Source organism: Tyto alba, unplaced genomic scaffold, assembly GCF_018691265.1.
Source record: "Tyto alba isolate M040663 unplaced genomic scaffold, T.alba_DEE_v4.0 Super-Scaffold_13, whole genome shotgun sequence".
Taxonomy (NCBI): Eukaryota; Metazoa; Chordata; class Aves; order Strigiformes; family Tytonidae; genus Tyto; species Tyto alba.
Genome location: NW_024881275.1, coordinates 14,620,572 through 14,640,231, shown reverse-complemented (window position 1 = coordinate 14,640,231; position 19,660 = coordinate 14,620,572). Strand labels below are relative to the sequence as shown.

The window sequence follows — 19,660 nt, the reverse complement described above, 5'->3', positions numbered from 1 at the left end:
GAGGAGAGCCACAACAGCCGCCGCACCGCCGCTCCGAGCCCGGCGCGCTGCTCCCCTGAGGGCGGGCGCGGGAGGGCAGCGCCGCCATTGCGGCCGCTCCCGCCGCTGGCCGCTCCGTGCCCGCCAGGGGGCGGCCTGCCGCCGAGGGCCGCGCCGAGCGTGCGGGGCCGCGCGGCGGGAGCCGGGGCGGGGGGGGGGGGGGGGCCCGGCAGCGCCTGGGCCGGCGCCGGGGCTGCCGCCTCCTGCCCTCGGTTCTCCGGCGAGGAAGGGTCCTGGGCGGGCGGCGGCACCTGGAGGGGTGGAGGTAAGGCGGCGAGGGGGGGGTGGGGGGGGTGGCGAGTCGGGGGATGCGGGTCGGCCCGCGTGAGGGGACGGCTCGCTCCCTCTGAGGAGGGGAGGTCCGTCCCGCCGCCCCACAAACTTCCCGCCGTGAGCGGAGCGCTCCGCCCGCCCACTCGCACCCCGTCCCGCTCTGCCCAAATGGAGGTGCCCCTTCCTCCCCCTCCTCCAGCCCTCTCCAAGCTCCTCCCAGCACCGCGGGAGGGGGTGGCCCCCACCTTCCAAACGCGGGGGCCCTGACCCGCTGGGGAGGGTCTCCCTCTCCCCCGGGGCCTCCTGCCGCGGAAGGTGTCGGGGCGGGGGGGGGCGACCCGCCCCTCGTCCCCTCCGAGGCGGCAGGTGTGGGCGCCGAGACGGTCCCTGTGAGGGTCGCTTGGCTCCCCGGCCACTGGTATTGTGCAGGTACAGCAGCTGACCGACCCGCAGCCCGTGGGAAGGCGGCTTTTATTTATTCCTTTTTTCTTTATATTTTTTTTTTTTTTTGTCTCTTTTCTTCTCCCTTATCCCTGCCCTGTCTCCGAAAGGTAGGTCTCTGCGTGCTTTCCTTCAGCGCTCCAGGGGTTTTCTCGGTCTTGCTGAGGGAGCTGCTGGATCCGCAGACCTGTTGCCGCACGGTGGGTGCCGGCAGGCAGGCGGCACCGAGCCACGCCAGGGCAGGGCACGGGGGGCTACAGCCGCCCCCCGTGTCAGGCATCGGGCGGGCGAGGGTGCACACAGATTAAAGAGAGAAAGGAGGGGGCAAGTAGTACTGAGACGTGGCATTGGATTGACTTTTCACCCCCACCCCTATTTATCTAATGTTGTTCTAGCCCACTCGTCCTGCTGCCTATCTGCGCTGTACTCCGATGCGGGGAGGTGAGATCCTGATCCCTGCTTGCTGGCCCTGTTGTGTCCGTGTTGAGCAAAGGGATGGGAGCCTCTGCACCACAGGCTGGGAGTTTGTCGTCTGGCACGTCAAACGCAGAGGCACAGCCCGTTTAAAAACGGTAGTCTTAACGCTGGGAATGAAGTTAGTGTCTCAGGAAACCTGCCATGCAGCTGACCTGCTGGGTCTTTCAGTTGTGGAGAGACAGGCACAGGGTGACAGATACTGCTTTTAGTTTGCAAGGTTTCTCAATGAAAAATGGTTTGTGTTAAACTCCTTGTTCACTAGTGGAACACAGGATTTGAAATCTCTGTAAGTCCTTGCAACACCACAGTGTGACAGCCTGACAGCTGGTCTCTCAGAGGCTGACCCAGGGCTTGTTATGGAGAAATGAGTAGTAGCCGGTGTGAGGACCAGCAAACCCTAAAGGTACCCATTGTTGCCTTAAAAGAGAACAGCTACAGTGCAAGCACAGAGCAGCCCTGGGTGTCAGGGGCTTCTGGAGAGTCCTGCTTGGAGCTGACATCTTTGTGTCTTCTGGCAGGACTGTTGCCAGCTAGAATTTGAAGATGTAGAGGCCTTCTTGCTCCCATTTGATGGTCAGATCGCTGTGTTCTGGGGCAGGTTGTGGGCAGCTCTCATAAACAAAATGTTCTGATGTGCAGGGGTGTGTCCTAAACCAAGCTGGAGCAAGAACAGGTTACCAGTATGATTATCAGAGGGATAAACTGTGGTTAAGGATCCTTTCCACCCCTGCTTATATTGCAGTGATTTCTTACATAGACATTGGGATTATTTCTATTCTCCAAGCCATTTTATTGTGTTTTTACACACAGGTATAATTTTTATATAATGAGGGATACTCATGAGAAAATCTTCCGGACATTCTTCTCAGACTGGAGAGTTTATGGGCCAGATACTCTGCAGTAGGTAGATGCAGAGCCTGTTTCCCCCTCTTCCACCATAGCAAAAGCATGTTATTCTAAGATTTGCAGACTATTCTGAGTGGACCAACATTTGTGACAGTTTTGCTTCTCCACTCTGTGTTGTAGGGAAGAGTGTTACTGGCACAAGAAAAGGAAGAAACTGTTCTTCTGTAACAGTATGCACATCTCAAAGAGGGTGGTAGGGTAGAAAGAAGAGGAACACAAGGTGCATTCAAGCAATACTGAGTTACAGAAAGTGCTAAAGAGCAAAACGAGATGGATGAAGAATAGCGTGATGTTGTTTGGCACCAAGCAACTTTGAATGATGATTTAATGCTGTTTGCTGCAGTGTTGGTGTAGTAGCTGGTGCAGCTTAGAGTGCATTAGTGAGTGATGTGAAACTTGGGACTGGACCAAATCACTTCAGCTCCTTTGCTGATATTTCTCTCACGATAAATGTTTCTTTATCAACTGCCAGCAAAGTACTCAGCATCGTTTGAGATCCCTGAGGAAGGTACTCACATTCTGGAATACAAAACTAAGAGAAGCAGAGAGGGCCAAGTGCCCTGGAAACATGGATCACAGAGTTATTTGGAATAACAATTGTTTAAAAATGTTACAGGAAAAACATGGTACTATTCTTTGTTTAATATTCAGTCTTTATCATGAGTCAGATAAACTGAGACCTCAGGCGGAACAGTTTATAGACAAAACATAATATTATTTTAGTTTTTCTGGTTTAGGATAATATCTCAAGATTAGATGCTTTAGGAGTACTTTTGACAGATATGAGTTCTGTGAGCCTCTTCTGAGCCAGGGACTTCAGCCTGTGCAGATAAGATGGAGACAGAAATCTGAAATGAGTAAGATATAACTGGAATTTTAATGCTAACTACTGTACAATTAAATTTACTTCCAGAGAAATTACAGGCTTACTACTGTAGTAAGCTTCTTTGGTGATGGGTAATTAGCACATTAGTATGTTAAAGGAAAAATGCTTACAAATGAACTGCAGCTATGGCTGGAGATCTAATAGTCAGTCATACACAGGCTGAGAGGCTCTTTTAAAGGAGTTTGGACCAGATAAAAACGGGAGAGGAGGTTTTGCTCACTGTTCTGCTGTGGTTGTTACCCAGTCTTGCTGCCACACTCCGCATTCTCTTTTGTGCTGGTTCTCACATGCAATGGGTGTTCTTCCCTGCTTTACTTTAAATCTTTATCTTGGAAAAAAACCACAGATTTTGTTTGTTTGTTTATTTGTTTCATTTGGATAATTTCCTGTTGGTCTGGCAAGCTCAGGAAAAGGTTCAACAAATGTTACAGCAGGACAAGAATGTGGGACTGAAACGTGGGAGAGGGAGGAAGAGAAGGTATAAAATTGGATTATGCTGTCTAGTGAACCATAACTTCAGTTTGATTTACCCCAAAAAGATAAAAAGGGACTTAGACTAATTGAATAGTTTCATGGGGACACACTTTTTAAGAGCAGGGAACTCTTCAGTCAAGACTTTCCAGGATCTGTTTGATCTAGGAAATCTGTTTTTAGATTTAATTTAAAATATCTGTCACTTTTGCTGTTGAGATTTTTTCCTTACCACACCAATACAATCAGAAGAAAAGGATTTTCTGTTTTTGTGTGAGGATTCAACATACCCTCATGCTATCAAAAGGTGCAGGTTTTTAATCCAGAAAAATGGTAGCAAATTCTGTGGCTAGTAATGTGCAGTATATCTATGTACTAGGTAATAGAGGACCTCTCCCATCTTAAGTCTTTCTCTACTGTAGTGATCATTGGTTTGGGATTTTTGTTTTTGTAATTTTACGTGTATTACCATTTGGAGGTACAAAAGATTAAATTATATCTATCATAATTACAGCTCTGAAGTTTTAAAACAAATGCTAGCAGACAGATGAGTGAAGCCTCTAGTTCAGGTATGGGAGGGAGTGCTGAACAGGCATTTAAAACAGCCCGGGGAGGCTTGACACCAGCCCTTGACTGGGTGGTACTCTCAGTGTGCTGAAACCACACTGAAAAGCAAAGAAGTGTGACTGAGGGCTGTAGGAAATTAAGGTCCATTTTATTTCTCACCCTTTGGTCATGCAAACCTTACTCCAGCTCTAAATACTGCAAAAACTGCAGTTTGTCTTTTCCGTCTCACAACTATCTATATTTCAGAGTGGTCCAACCTTTCATTGACCAGTACAACATGGTAGAAATGCTAGCAGTTAACATTTCAGATGGCACTTCCCTGAAAAATATGGACTTCCACTTTTTCTTCTTTTACTCAGGAAAACAGTCAAGAAACTGTCCAATTAGAGGATCTTGAAGCGTAGTGAAACTTTTTCTTAAAAGAAATTTTAGGTGACTGTGAATCTCTGTACTAATTCTAAGAGTCTTAGAATACCATTTTTACTTTCTAATTTTAGTGTCATTTTTCCCCTTGTTCTTGTATGGAAGTAGCCACTGACATGGTAATAGGCTGCTTAATAAGGTAGACATTGAAGTGGTATGTATCCACAGTGGTATCAAAAACAACAGTTGTGAAAAGACTTGAACGAATAGACATGTTTTTGTTTCTCTGGGTCTCCAGTTACAGTAAGCATAAAAAGTTACAGAAGCTACAAAAAGTTTAGTTGTAAAATTACACGTAATAGAAGTAGTCTAGTATTTTTCATAGATTAGTGCTATACTTCATGTCTAAATACTCCTGTGTATTGGGTTTGCACGGCCAGGTTTTGGTAGAGGGCGGACTACAGGGACAGCTTCTTTGAGAAGCTGCTAAAAGCCTCCCCCGTGTTCAATAGAGTCAGTGCCAGAGCTCCAAGATGGACCCACCACTGGGCAAGGCTGCGCCCATCAGCAACAGTGGTAGCACCCCCAGGGTATTATCTTTTAAAAAGGACAAAAAAAAACCTGTGGGGGAGCTATTGCAGCCAGAGAGAGGAGTGAGAATATGTGAGAGAAACAACTCTGCAGACACCAAGGCCAGTGAGGAAGGAGGGGGAGGAGGTGCTCCAGGTGCCAGAGCAGAGATTCCCCTGCAGCCTGTGGTGAAGCCCATGGTGAGGCAGGCTGTGCCCTGCACCCATGGAGGTCCACGGTGGAGCAGATCCCCACCTGCAGCCCAGGGAGGACCCCACGCTGGAGCATGGGGATGCCTGGAGGAGGCTGTGACCCCGTGGAAAGCCCACGCTGGAGCAGGCTCCTGGCAGGACCTGTGGCCCCATGGAGAGAGGAGCCCACGCTGGAGCAGGTTTGCTGGCAGGACTTGTGACCCCGTGGGGGACCCACGCTGGAGCAGTCTGGTCCTGAGGGGCTGCACCCCATGGAAAGGACCCACATTGGAGAAGTTTGTGGAGGACTGTCTCCCGTGGGAGGGACCCCACGCTGGAGCAGGTGAAGAGTGTAAGGAGTCCTCCCCCTGTGGAGGAAGGAGAATCAGAGACAAGGTGTGATGAACTGACCACAACCCCTATTCTCTGTCCTCCTGCGCAGATGGCCATGGGGAGGTAAAGTTAAGCCTGTTAAGAATGCAGTGGGGGGGGAAGATGTTTTAAGATTTATTTCTTATTACCCTACTCTGATTTGACTGACAATCAATTAAGTTACTTTTCCCAAGTTGAGTCTGTTTTACCCATGATGGTAATTGATGAATGCTCTCTCCCTGTCCTTATCTCAACCCATGAGCCTTTTGTTACATTCTCTCCTCTGTGCAGTTGAGGAGGGGAGTGACAGAGTGGCTTTGGTGTCCAACCAAGGTCAACCCACCACATCCTGTAGGGGAAAAGATCAAGATTTAAAGTTACTTGACTTCAGAGAGTAGAAGACCATATTCATTCTGACAGTACAGCTCTTTCCACGGGAATAGAAAGGTGCAAATGTATCCTTATTGAGGGTTAACACTCAGTTCCAGAATGGAAATGTGAAAATAGTATTGTCTACAGTAACTTATTTTTTCTTCTATAAGTTATAATTTATTTTAACTTGTAAAACCAAAGATTTTTTTTTGCAGAAAGCTAGCATAGGCAGTTCTTAAACATCTGTTCGCTATAATTGCTTAGTTGACACCTGTCAGTTAAGCTCACCTGGATACCCCAAAGTAATGCCTAATGAATGTATGGCTTTACAACCTTTCTATTTCCCCCTTTCAAAAAAACCTCTTGCTACTCGAAATGCAAGTCACAATTGACAGTAAGGCATGCATGAGTTAATAGACATACCTGCTTTACAGTCATGAAAGTACCTCCCCAGAAGATCAGATGAAGGAAGTGAATGCTTCCACACTGTCCAGGGATGAGCTTTTGCTCATGGTGCTGTCATTACCTAACCAAAAAATGCTGTGATCCCATGAAGAATTGATGGAATCTACTAGGATGTGTAAGGCTGTGTCCAGTCATACCTACTGAAGTCTGTGCTGACTTGTCTTTTCAGAGACTGAAATCCAAGTGCAGTTTTGAGCAAAGAGAAGTATGTCCAGCATAGATATAAGCGCATATATATACAACTTGACATCATCTTGCATGATGCATTATGCATAGGGAAATCTCAAGTTCATGCGCTTCAGTTCAGCAGCTTCCTTAAATTGCGTATACAAAATTGGGCTATATTAATTTCCCACAGTAACCATACATGAAAAGCAGCAAATTAAAAAAAAAAAAATAAAATTCAGAATTAAATGTGCTTGAACATATTTTGCTGCTGTCAAATGTCACTATGGCATCAACATAGTTGCAAAGCGTTTAAATTAACAAAACAGAGATTCCAGATGTTGATTAATGAGGTTGTTGGGAATTTATCATTAACAGTGTGCCAAATTGATTTTATGCTGCCTATACAACCAGTTAAAGAACTGAGCTCTTATGTTGGTGATTGGAAGTAGACATATAGTCAGGAGTCTGAAACCCATTCTTTCTTCCCTCTGTGTCTGTAAAATAGGAGCATGTGAGAGTGAAGTGGGTGGGCCTGATCTCCTTAGCTCAATGTCCAATTTACATGCCTAAAGTTAGATATTTGTAAGTATCCTGTTATTGCACTCCTGGGATTGGGAATAATAATACCATTCTATTAAGATCTCTACATGCAGAATTAGTTTATTAGTTTTCCTTTTCTTTTTCTTTTTTTTTCTTTCTCCCCCAGAGTGGGAGGAGATTTTGAGATATATGTTCCATTTAAAAAAAGAAAAGACATGGGAATAAAGTTGCTGTTCAGCCCTCAGACTTCTCAGGCAAAATGTCGAGATTCTGTCTTCAGGTAATGGTAACAGCACATCGAATTTTTTCTCTTCAGAACATTACCTTTTTCTTCACCAGTCCCATATAGTCACAGAAATATTTGAACTCTTTTCCTCTTACATTCCAATTCAACACATTCTATTTATGATAAATATATTTTAGAAACCAGGTATGCTTGGAAATCTGAGGTGGGAGAAAATCCATGTCAGAACTCATCCAGTCTTCTAATATATAATGAGTGGTCCTGAGACCCAGGGTAGTCAAAGTCTCCTGAGTAGCAGTTAAACTGATGGAAATGATGACTTGAAGCACTGCTTGGCTCTGCCTGCATGAGGGAAAGAAAGGTTGAAGAGTGGAAGAAATTTGTTTGCATGTGTGTCCATATTGTAAATATTTTCAGAATAATCTTGTCTGTTTATGATCTCAGAGCAGATAGTACAGATATGTATTTTATATAGCATTGTGAACTAATATATCCTAAAAATCTGTGCTGTAGTTATTGAATATGCAGTGTAGAAAGATGGGGTTTATGACCCCGTATTATACAGAGATGAGTCCACTTGCAAAATAAGGGTCAAAGCTGGGAATTGACTTTTCTAGCTCAGAAGGTCTACCCATCGTTATTTCTGAGTTTAAAGACATCCAAGTCATGCTAAATTCTCATATGTTCTTTAAATTATGATCTTACATAAGTACTTTTTTCTGCATTCGTGAACTAATACAAAAGTAAAATCTATGCAGTGTCCAAATGAAAGAGATTCGGGTCCTAAAACAATTGGCATGTTCTGTGGAAGGACCACAAAACCTTTTTATACTGCAAAGAGAGAATACAGAGGAGCAATATCCACTTGTTTTTTAAAGGGCTTATCTTCTACAGAAGCAGTGATACCAAATGCCTCAACAAGTATAACTCAGAGCACTGAATGTGTTTTCAAAACAAGTTCCAATTATCAATTTGAAAGTGATTAAAATTTGGAAATCAAAAACCTATCAAAGAGGGGAAAATTATCAGATTCTTACAAAGGTTCCAAAAATAGATGATATTACCTCTTTATGATGTGTGTTTTTTCAAAAGACTGTCAAAAATTATAAGGCACGATCTCAATTCCATTTGGACTGCTTCCCAGGAACAGTGACTGTATTTCTTATCTTTTAGGAAATCGGTGATTCTTTGGAAGTACTTTTTCACACTGAATGTAGTGCTTTTTAGAATGCATGCTTGAAAAATGTTTCTTGCTTTTGATCGCTCTTCTAATAAACATACCTCTAATTCTTCAATTTGCTGATGAATTCCATTTTGGAATTTCTGAATCTTGCTTGTATTCCAAGCACCAGCAGGAAGATTTTTGCTAAATAGTTGGAAGGTCTGTTGGAGGAATTCATAAATGATCATTGTGACGTTCTTCTGTGTGACCTTGGTAATCTCCATGGGGAATCTGAAATCAGTTGCTTCGCTGAGGCATTGCTGAGAAAAATAACCACCCATTGTCCACAGAAAGTTCATGTTGTTATAGTTCACTTTGATTCCTTGGAAAAGGCAAACTGGATGTGAGATTTTGATGTACAATGCCAGTGTAACACAAACTCGCAGTAAACTTCTCTGAACCAAGTTGATCATGCTGCTGAAGTAGTCAGCACTATTTTCCTTGCCTTTTGCAGATCCGTAAGCTTGCAGTTTCTTGGTTGTCTTGTCTGTGCTCACATGCTTCTCTTTGGTGTCTCTGAATTTATTTCCTCTGTATGACATTCTGAGTATTACTCATTTTGTAGGAATTGTGTTTTTGTCAACAGTGATTCTGCCAAGGATTTACTGTTTATCTCAGTTTCAAACAGTTGCAACGGTTTGCTCATTTCTTCTTTGACTGTATTTAATTGAAAAAAGAGCGAGTTAGTCAATTTGAACAGTCAGAGGACATGGGCAGATTAGCAGGTTAGAATCTGGTAAGGGCATTTCATCTTCTCATATTCTTACTAGAACAGGCAGTCTTGCTTTATGGTGAGAAATTTTACTTTTGTACTTAAGTTGGTGAAGACTGTGAAAAAGAATCACATCCCCAGCTAACAGATATGCAAATATGTGCTCTCAACAAGACGTAATTTTATTGATTTAAAAACACATGTCTTTTTTGGTAGGACAAATCATTTTATTTGGGGAATGGCTTAAAACTTATGAGCAAAATAACATTGTAGTTGACACAAACATTGGCTTCATAGGGGCATATGTTGCTATCACTATGTTGGCAAAAAAAAAAAAAAAAAAGAAGTATGTACAATTCTTAAGACAGATTACTTTTTCTCCGAAATCTGTGATAGTTTGCCACTCGGAAAAGCATTCTTCTACTTCGTCACTTGGTGAATCACATACATTTTTAGAGCCATAAAGGAAAGCATACTTCTATGTAAAGAAGAGGAATTCCTTACATTTCAGAGTAAGACTTCTGTTCTGCAGCCTCCTGCTGTGAAGACAGGCTGTCAAGGAGCCTGAATTTCTTTGTGTTGGTAGCAAAATGTCTCCTCTTCAGGACCATCCCAGCCAGTGTAATGATGGAATGTGTCTCCCAGTGTTTGGCCAGTGTACTTCTCTGAATATCAAGTCTTTGGGCCATCTTGTAGTAGGACTTCAGATAGCCACCAGTATGTTAATTATAAGTGCCCAAAGCAGTCTCAGCCTTCTGTGGTGACAGTTCTGAGATAGTGCTACATAAGCACTGTGGCTTGAAATTAAAATGGTTGGTTGGGTCCTGAATATGAACTAGCAAAGCGTCATGTTTCTAGGTGCTGCTGGTCTCTTGTAGTGCAGTACCAGCCCTCTTAACTGGTTCCTGTAATCACAATATGAGAGAATTCACTGCTGATTGAAAAGGAAGACTGGGTTGAATATTAAGATAAGCAAAAATTACAGGGCATTTAGCAGACAGGTTTGCTTCTCTTCTTGTGGGAATCTTTAAGGATTGCTAAATCTATACGTGAACCAAAATGATTTGGTCAGTGAAGTGTACAGAGGTTAGAAAGCTACAGGACATGCCCTTATGTAATTCAGCCTTCATAATTTCAGGGATATTTGAGAAAGAATATGAAAAATGTTGATGCTCAGGAATGTTTGGTGTAAGCAGTAAAGAAACTCTCGGATGCTCTTGAGATTAGAAAGTATACTGTTAAAAAAAAAATAAATTATGTTGATGCTTGGGAGTACCTGTTAAAACGTGACAGACAGAAAGATTGCTATGGATAAGCAGTTTCTTTAGCAAGCCACAGCATAACTTCAACAGTTATACAGTAGGACTCTACTTATACATTAATGTTCCTATGGTTATTCTTCTTGGTTTGCTACTGCTGATGTTAATGCTGTAGTAATATTGTGGTATTGTCATAAATTATCCACACCTAGAGATCTTCAGAGAAGTTAATTTATGAATTAAGTTGTGGGGAGGATGGTGTTCTGTTCGAAAGACTGGACAGAGAATCAAGAAGGATAGATTTAATGCATAGATTGGCCACAGATATCTTTTGATGAGACATTGAATTACTTTCTTTTTCAGTTCATAGTTTTTTTTTTAAAGACGGGATTATTACATTTCCCTTGGTTTTTGTTTGCTGTATCTGTTTTGTATGCCTTACCACATTTAGGATATGTATGACTTCTAGTGTATAAGGGATCTAAACTTAGTTGTAGGTGTTGCCTTTGTTATATATTTCCACATTTTTTTGATAACTGTGCACATATTAAAATTATTTAAACTGTAATTAGCATGTAGTTTAAACATGTAGTGTTAGGAAGATCAGAATATCTAATTGAAATTTAGTGTAATAAAAGCCTACTGAAGTTTGTATGGTTTGGGTTGGAAGGGACCTTAAAGATCATCTAGTTACAACCCCCTGCCACGGGCAGGGACACCTTCCACCAGACCAGGTTGCTCAAAGCACCATCCAACCTGGCCTTGAACCCTTCCAGGGAGGGGGCAGCCACAGCTTCTCTGGGCAACCTGTGCCAGTGTCTCACCACCCTCACAGTAAAGAATTTCTTCCTTACATCTAATCTATTTTTTAACCTCTTTTCAGTTTAAAACCACTGTCCCTTGTCCTGTCCCTACAACTCCTGATAGAGTCCCTCCCCAGCTTTCCTTTAAGTACTGGGAGGCCACTAGAAGGTCTCTCTGGAGCCTTCTCTTCTCCAGGCTGCACAGCCCCAACTCTCTCAGCCTGTCCTCACAGGGGAGGTGCTCCAGACCCCTGATCATCTTCGTGGCCTCCTCTGGACCCGCTCCAACAGGTCAATGTCCTTCTTATGCTGGGGACCCCAGAGCTGGACACAGCACGGCAGGTGGGGTCTCACAAGAGTGGAGTAGAGGGGGAGAATCCCCTCCCTCGACCCGCTGGCCACACTGCTCTTGATGCAGCCCAGGATATGGTTGCCTTTCTGGGCTGTGAGCGCACAGTGCTGGCTCACAGTCAGGTTTCCATCAACTATCACCTCCAAGTCCTTCTTCACAGGGTTCTCAATCCACTCACTGTCCAGCTAGTATCTGTGTTAGGGATTGCCCCAACTCATGTGCAGGACCCTGTACTTGGCCTTGTTGAACTTCATGAGGCTTGCACGGGCCCACCTCTCAAGCCTGTCAAGTCCCTCTGGATAACTTCTGAAATTATATCTATCACAAAAGATCACAGGACACAGAATGCATTTACTAGTCATTGCACACAGTCTAAAGCAGCAGTAAATATGTTCCTCTAACTGTTTCTATGTTAAAAAGGCAGTAGAACATTTTTTTTTTTTTTAACTGAGGAGGTTATAGTGTCAGAAAATTCTGGCTTTAATAGACTTGACTGAGCAGAATAAAATTAAGTAGCAGACTGAATCTGATCTTGATGCATGGCTGGAAGCATATAGTGAGAGATTAGTTATGTATACTGAACTGAAATGTGTTCATTCAAGGCATCACATGAGAATAAATCACATCAGATTCATGTCTAGGTTATAGCTAGAGTAATCGCATTAAGAATGTCGATATAGTAATGCCAGAGACATCAGAGTCTGATCCGAAAGCTTCACCATCAGGAACGTGGTTTTAATGTCTGGTCACGGTTTTGATAGTTCAGAATTAAATGCTAATTCATCTCACCTTTAATTTGGCTTACTCTCTGCAGTAAAAGTCTCAGGATAAAATTTCAATTTGGTGTACATATGCATGACTCTGCATTAAATGGAACAACATCGATTTAAATCGGGTGAGGACCAGTCCTTTCATCTACTAAAGCAACATGAAAAACAGGTTAGTGTTGCATGGCAAAGCTGGATCTGATTCACTGTTAAACAGTTTTATTCTGTTTACACACTGGAGAGCAGTTGCATCCCTAGTCATCCCATGTTTTCCTTCCACTGTGATTTCATAGGTGTGCTATGACCTATTTGGATATTGTGGAAAAAATACTACAGTTTCCAGGGAAGATTAAGCAATAATTAAGAGCCTTTTAGCTGTTATTGGAGAAACTGAAGAAATTTTGTTTTATTAAAAAAAAAAAAAAAAGAAGGCAATAAGGGAAACCCCATTCACAGTCTCTTCCAAATAAGCTGATTGTGGGTGGTAAAGGAGAGAATATATTAATTGTGGAAGAACCTTTTGGTCATGATTAGGGATCAGAGACCTGTTGGCTTTGTGCAGCTTATCTAGGATAAATAAGTATGATTGCTTCCCAGAGAAGCTGAGTTGTCTCTACACAATACTGTGTGTAACTGCCCTACTTTGAGGACATCTGTTTTACCTACATGAAGGTTACCATCTTCTAAATTAAAACTCTCCTTCCCTGAAAACACAGAAAAGAAGAAGAGAGAGACATTCTTCCTCTTAGTGCAAACCATCTACCCTGAGAGCAATCTTCTCATACTAACCCTTTACTGGCTGTTACTGCAAACATGGAAATACTTTAAAAATTAGATGAATGGCTTGAACAAGCAAATCAGGAGCTGTGAAGTTATGCTTTTGTTACAGTGCTTCAAGTTTTTCTAAGCTTTGCATTACATTATTTCTGCTTAAACACCTCTCTGGAGTTTGGTCAAGGGACCCAGAATCACTGGATGAACCATTCTTTCTCTAGTGAGATAGAATATATTTGTTGGGATTTTTGTTTGTTTGGTTGGTTTGGTTTTTTAAATAATTCTAAAAATCACTCCAGTACAGATTTTGCATGTCTGTACCAAGTATAAGCATCAGAATGTCTTGTTGTACTTACATAGGCTGTTATGCTTCAGGAAAGACCGAAGAACTTTTCTGTGGATCCCATTTTGTGCCAAAGCAGATGAGGACATGATAATTTCGTGGCTCAGGTGGGAGATGAAAACAAAATTCAGAGGTTAAAACTGAAGCAATAGGCCTTAGTACAAAGGATTAAGAAGTCAACTGAATGGAACTGAGATGCCAGATCTCAGTTTACCTAGGTGATGCCTAGGTTCAAAGTGTCCTTTAGTTTTCCTGTATTTTAATTGCATCGTTACAAGGTAGATATACCTAGTTACTATATGCCTTGAGAGTGTTATACAGCTTTACCCAGGCTCTGTGTCAAGGTTGCCTAGCAGAAATGTGAGAAATGCTGAAAAGAAGGAGGAAAAAAAAAATTGACTGAGGCCTGATAAATGCAAATTAGTTTTGAATCTGGATGACCCTAGTTTCTGAGAGAGCGGCTACTTTAATTTCTTGATTGTATTTGTTTCACTCAATATTACCCTCTTTGCTTGCTTAAGAAGTAATGGTGATAAACCCTGTTGGTTTATATGACAAAACCTTGCCTGCACCCCAAAACATAGTGCAGAGAAACATTGGCAGGTTGTGGAGCCTGAATAACACTTTCACCAGCTGCTCCCAGCCCCATCACAGGAGCCATCAGACCAACAAAAGCCAATCTCCACAAACCCAGCAAAGCACAGGGGCAGAGTGGCAATCAGGAACCAAATTAAGGACTAAGAGGAAGGGCCCCTTCCAGGATTGTCCTGGGGGAGCCTCACCCCCATCACCTGGGATTGAAACGCATCAAGATGAGTCAATGCTGGAGCACCTTACCGACTTCCTGGGGGTTGCTGCCTAGAGGTAGGGGACACATTATGAGATGCAGAGGAAGAGCATTTTAGGATTACGCAGGACCTGTTATGGGATGTTTAGGGGAGGAACCAAAAGTAGGGAAAGGGATGGATCTTGGTGTTTTGGGAAGGAACATACCTGTGAAAATAGAGGGATGAAGAGATAAAAAGGAGTGGTCATATGCAGGCAGCAGCTGGTCAGTTAATTTCTCTGGTTGTGTCCTGTGCTTGAACAGCAGTATGTCCTCTCTTAGTAAACTCCATTTCTAAGTATTTTCCTGGTTGAGGAACTGCGTTCTGTAGATGTGTGTGAGTATGAGATCTAAGTGCCAGTGCTTAGATTTAGAGCACAGGTTGGAGGGCCCATGTGTCCCTGGTACCAGCAATTGGAGTGACCAGAATGAGTAGACTTAAGTGCCAGAAGCTGGACTGAGACCAGGGGTCAGAGATCTGTGTGTCTGTGGTGCCACTGACTGCAGCAAGTGAGGGTATGTACTAGAGCGTGTGAGTGCTGGTGAGTATCAAGCTAGACTACCCCGTGAGTGGATAGTGTGGTCTGAGAGCCATATGCAGGTCTGTCTCTGAGAGAGACACCACAGGAGGGGCTGACTATTGGGTAGACCAAGGGAGTCCTGGTCATCTGCTGTGGAGCTCTGTATGTGTGTGCACACATGTGTGAGGGGGCTGTACCAGCAAGTGGAGTGGGTCTGAAGACTTGGTGGCCCATATGTCCAGGTACCAGGATCCAGAGACAGCTACAGGGCAGATGAAGCATCAAGCCCAGCTGCTGGAGGGATTCACTTTGTACATGTGTGTGTATACATATATATCCGCCACTAGCAGACCTTCATCCAGTTTAGCAAGAGAGAGAAGCAAGAAGAAGCTGTTGGTATTCATGTGACTGCTCTGTGTGTCTGCCTGTGTTGTGGTCATGTGTATGTGTATATAAGTGCTGTACATGTGTTTGTGTGTGTGTGCCTACTGGGAGGGCACACTCAACCTCACTAACGGTTGGATCTGGGGGCATGGAGCTGTGGCAGCCTTGCTTCTGTTGGGCTTCTGGATTCTGCCCCCTCTAACAAATTATGGTCATTTTCTCTCAGCCGGGGACCAGCAAATCCATCAGGAAATCCACAGTCTCATCTGAGTGCTTATAAAGTACTCATTTTACCTCATTCATATTATTGAGGGCTGTACAAGTGAAGAAACACTGGCAGGGATGAGTAGAAAAGATTGATCTTTATTGGAGTATCTGCCATGGGGAAAATGTAGAGGTCATAGCCTACCACAAAAGCAGAGGTGGAATACCCTACAGAGGCTGTTTGGCTTTCCAAGGGAATTTCCATCTGGCTGCACTGTCAGACTATTTGTGTTAGATTTTTGTGACTCTAGTGTTCTCATCTGCTTGCAATCAATTGTAATAAACAGTTAGACTAGCATTATAGTTCATCCATCTGTAAAAAGGTCATCTTGGCAACCAACAGAATAGCAGTCATAAAAGCATCTCCACAGTGATAGGAGATCTAAGGTTCCTAATGCTTTCTCACTTGTCCTGGTCAGTGCAGGTCTTGTTAAAATTTGTGTTTCTGTGGTAAAATAAGAAACCAAAATGCCAGACTGGATTCCAGGAGAGAGACTCACTTGGTTTTCCTGCTGAGCAGTGTTTCTTTCTGGGAAGAGTGCAAACATCACTGTAATTCTTCTCTCCGATGTGAAAAACCCTTAGGCCTGAATCACAGAATCCAATAAACATAATAGGGAAGGTTCCACCCAGCCAACTTGTTTACCCTTAACTGCGGAGGAAATATTTCATGCTGCATGTGTTTTTTACAGATCTTTGTCAGACAAATTACTCTTGGGAGCAAGCCTCCAATAGGGCACAGATGATGTTGAGCTTAGGGTAAAGTTTTACCACACACAGCCCGATTGATCTTTTAGCTCCTGCCCAGAGAGCTGGTCCTGTTTCTCATCTGTTTGGCCTTAGGACTGGTTCATCTTGGGAAACTAATGTGACAGAAAAGCCAATCCCCTTCTCTTTCTCTGACAGTGGCTGGGGTGGGCAGAAAGGACAATTATTTGCCTGCTTTCCTACCTTTAACTGACTAATCAGAGTAGAGCTGGTGCTGGCACATAGGGACAACCAGAAGAACATGGCTATTAGCACGTGAGCAGGACCTGCTTTCATCAGCAGGCAGCCTTCAGATCACCTGAGATGATTTGTTTAGGCTTGGAAGATCTGATCTTGCTTATTTCCTATGGTAAGGCTTCTGCGGAAAAAATATTTATTTTCTTAGGTTTCAGAGTGATGCCAATTTGGATCAGGTATCTGCCTTCAGACCTTTTTAAAAGGAAACACGACACTTAAGAGACTGGAAACATGGTATTCTGAGTTTAGGAGCCTGTGATCTGTAGAAGGCAACCCGAAGTAGTCATATGATTTTTGTCTCATCATGACATCCACAAGTCCCATTTTGCTAGAGAGGGAAGCATTAGCTATATTGCAAGTGTCTGAGCTCCTCATTTCACGAACTTGGTCCTGAGACTGTCTGCAGAATGTAGAACAGAGCAAAACAATTTAAAACCAAACTAATAAAAGCTAAGAACCTTCCCAATTTAACCTCAGATTTCTGACTACTGTATGTGTGCTACAGACCTCTCTCTTACAGAGTTGATGCCAGATAAAAATCAGCCTGTGTTGTATGTTAGTCTGTATGAGTATTAGAGGCCACAAATATGCATTAGTATTATTTCACTTTACAGTATATGCATACAGTGATTCTGTAGCCTATCCTGTATCACACTCATAGTAACAAAGTATTTCTGGTTACTTACATTGGGTGGAGGGCAACTACTCTTCTGATGTAATGAAAACTTCCTTGTGTTGCTGACAAATCCTTTTTATTTCAGCATGGCAGTTTGCTTGTGAGAAATGTCTTGAACAGTGTAGCATGACTGCGGGAAGACTATTAACTGAGTAGTGATGGAGAATTGCCCAGACATGGTGAGGTGAAAACTTAACTATATGTGCTGGGCATGTTTATAATTTTTAAAATTCTATTTCATGAACAAATGAAACCTGGTTTCTGACCTCCGCTCACCTGTTTCTCCAAATCCTTCTTATGTTCTGTCAAACCTTTCAGACGGTAAGACAGAGGACATACTGTAACTAATTTTCAAGTCCACATGTGCTGAGTGATCAGGTTTTTCCTTAGTGAAATCAGTAGTCTTGTTTTCATCCCTGTCCAGTTGCTAATCTTGTGAACACTGGATGACAGTATTTATTCTGAGATTTGAACTGCTCTTTCAAACATCACTGAACCTGGATGATGGTTTGAAAAGTTATTGTGGGAAGCAAGACAGACAGTTGGACTGTGTAGCATATTGTTTCTAGGAATTGAGTTGAGAAGTGTAATAGCGGTATGATTTTCCCTTAAAAGGTTGTTAGAAATTAATAACACACATTGATAGTATGTCTTTGGAATTAAGCATTATTGTCAAGTGTAGAAACAGTGGGCTTTTTGTGAATACCTGTGAAGCAAGGTGAGGACAGAGAATATTGATATCGACTTGGTTTGACAACAGGAGTAATAACCATTCTGGCTTCTGCTTGTTTGTTTTTGGTTTGATTTTATTTTTTTTTTCTTCAGGTAAATGTTAATGTTTCAGATTAGCTTTGCTAAAGGATTGAATGTTAAATGGTCACAGAGACACTTTTCTCTGTGGTTGATGGATTATCAAGTAAAAAAGTTGTTGTTGAAGGCTCTTATAAGCCTTGACAGGAATGTGTGATCACATAGATTCCTGCAGCAGGGCATATTGCAAGTTGGGAACAGCTCATGTTGCTCCATGAAAATATGACTGCATCTCTTCTGTCTGCCATGAGCATAGGAGTGATTGTGGTACCATCCATTCTTACACTTCACACTACATAAGAAATAGTTCAGAATTCCTGCTTGAAGACCCCCAGTGAATCCAGTGACATTCAGTTCACTTGCTGTGTGGACTGTGACTCTAGAGTGAAGAACTGTGTGTGTGTTTTGCTAAAGATTTTTCAGAAGTCTGTCTATGAAAGAACTATGTGGGTTTCCTAAGCCCTTTCTTGGTCTTTGCTCAGTAGGAGGTTGTTTGGACTGTATGGGAAGAGATCACTTCTGGAATTAGTGATTTGGCACACGTGCCTTTTAATGCAGTGAAGTTATTAAGTGGTCTAGGCTTCTGGCACTAATGCTTATTTTGAAATTGCTCAGCACACATGACAGGTAACTGAGTAGACTAGTGCATGACATGTCAGTGTTTTAGACAGTATCAGAACACAGGAACTTTTGATGTGCCAAAACTGTGAACCAGTTCACTGTAAAGCTTACTTCAAAGCCTGTAGGAATGACAGCTTTAAAACCCTTGATAGAATAAAGAGTATCGGTTGTTGGGTTTCTGTAGACACACTTGCATGTTAGGCAAAGAGGAGTACTGTGTCAAACTACTACAACAGTCTGCAGTGCTCTAAATTTACTCATCCTAATTCCACAATGATTGACACTAATCAAACAGCGACATCATCCCTCCAGAGGTCTGTGAACCATAATTCAGATTATCTGTATGGATTTGCATTAGCTTTTAGGTTGGATTGAATGCTGAATGATGCAAGCAGAAAGCAGCTGTGGTCCCCAAACATCCACCTATTTCTAAGAGTGAGGTTAGCAAGTTTCTGGAGAGCTTGATGATTTCCTGGTAAAAAATCAAACTGAGCTCAGGGAATGAGTCCCCTTTCAGTCCAATACTCCTCTTGACTGAAAAATAATCTGACCAGGAGACCATGAGAGCTTCAAACGTTCCTAAAGGTTCTTTCTTAAATGCTATTGTTGCTTTTATAGAGATTTGTAGCAGAATCTTAGCACTAATGAGGAGAGAGAGGAATTCAAACCAATAACGGTATTTTATTGTTAGATGTAAAACACACACATACCATCTAACAACATACCGAAGGGTCTAAAAGCTTTTTATTGTGAGTATGTTCTTGGGATACTGCTTATGCAGCAGGGTTTATCTGCTGTGTAGCACCTCTATATTGAAAGGTTGAAGCAACTGAAATTTATCTCAAAGGCCCCAAACCACAAGCTTTTACAAGATGAACCCCTGAGATGTACCACTGTTTTGGCAGATATATCAGTTTTGATTACCTGTGATGCTACATCAAGTTAAAATAATAAACTAGAAATGTTCTGGAAGAAA

General features: G+C 42.7%; 1 protein-coding gene across 9 annotated transcripts in view; it reads left to right on the top strand.

Annotated features, from left to right (window-relative positions):
• Positions 1-19,660, top strand: part of MOB3B (MOB kinase activator 3B) — a 133,817-nt gene that overhangs the window by 23,526 nt on the left and 90,631 nt on the right. For 6 of the 9 annotated variants that reach the window (XR_006164839.1, XR_006164840.1, XM_033009999.2 and 3 more), the window contains exon 1: positions 270-304. The exons of 1 other annotated variant lie outside the window; for it this stretch is intronic. The gene's annotated coding sequence lies outside the window, so the exon portion shown is untranslated. Of the gene's footprint in view, positions 1-230; positions 305-574; positions 742-19,660 lie in introns of those variants that run through there. 2 more of the 9 variants (XM_033010000.2, XM_033009997.2) reach the window with 2 other exon arrangements.